Below are 1,307 nucleotides of genomic sequence, written 5' to 3'. Positions count from 1 at the left end.
CCGACCCTTAATCTATGAATCTATGAATCTATGAATTCAAGAATCTGTTTTCTGACTCCAGTGTAGTTGCTGACTTCAGTGAACTGTCATTCGCTATCATGTAATAAACTGACTGGGACTGAATGAGGGAGGTCAGGTTTCAGGAGAAACCCAGTTTGGTCTGATGCCAGTAGGCTCAGGAGCTGAGCTGAGCCAATTTTTTTTTTCAGAGAAAATTGTATTTTCCATTTCAGGTGGATATAAACTTCTTGCAAGCATAGGTATAATTTAACCCATAGTTCAGCCCATAAGTTAGCCCAAGACAAATTTTTAGGAAATGAAGAAAATTCTGTAAATGCTTAAGAAGCTTATTTCCATATCCCTGAAACAAACCAGTTTCACTTTTCTGGCTGAATTTACAAAACCCTGAAGGAGAAGTAACTTTCATTTTTGCCATGCTCATCAGCACCCTTTTGCTTAGGGGCATTTGCTTAGGATTTGGCAGATCTGGGTTAAAATCCTCTCTCTGTCCCATCCAGAGCAGGGAATCCAAACAGCATCTTACCACCAGGCGAGAATGATACACTGATGAGTCTTTCTCAGCTTCTTTTTTTGAAACGGCTCCATTTTGTATTAAATAATTAAATGTTCCTTGATTGAGTAACAGAGCCTGTGACTATCTACAGCTGTTACTGAGGCAGATATGTACTGTATATACTGTTTCAGGGATGCATATGAGGCATGCTAATACATATCCAACCTTCTTCTTCCCTATGTTTTTAGAAAGTAGGACACTATAGTGCTGTCATGTAACAGAGCCTGTAGATGGCTGCCCCAAAATACTTGCCATCTGCTTACCAGTCTGCTAGCAGGAATAGCTTGTAAGTGCTAAGAAGGAGATCACAAATTATTGTCTGGCTTTGAGATATATAGGGACAGGAGGTGGGAGAGAAGCTTCAAAGAGTCCAAAGGGTTTTAGAAATAGAGAAAGAAATGTTAGAACAAACTGTTAATAATATCTCTTCAGAGCATTAGGGAAACTATAAGCTTCAGCCCCTTCTCTGACTCCTACCCTTTATTTACCGGGAGCAGCTCATCATAGCAAAAGTGATGCATATAATATAATGTATATTATAATAATATAATATGAATATGTATGGATTAATCAGAAATTTAAGATCAATTAGGTATTGTGTTTACCAGCTCTGCTGAGGGCATGCACTCTTCAAACACTTCTTAGCTGCTTGAAATGACTCATTTGGTGGCTTCAGAGCATACCATTTGGGTCAGTAGTCAGTATTTTTAGAAGTGGCCTCTGAGGTGTGTTA

This window comes from Gavialis gangeticus, unplaced genomic scaffold (genome assembly GCF_001723915.1).
Source record: "Gavialis gangeticus isolate Ggan-Ray unplaced genomic scaffold, GavGan_comp1, whole genome shotgun sequence".
Lineage (NCBI taxonomy): Eukaryota > Metazoa > Chordata > Crocodylia > Gavialidae > Gavialis > Gavialis gangeticus.
This window is presented reverse-complemented; position numbering follows the sequence as displayed.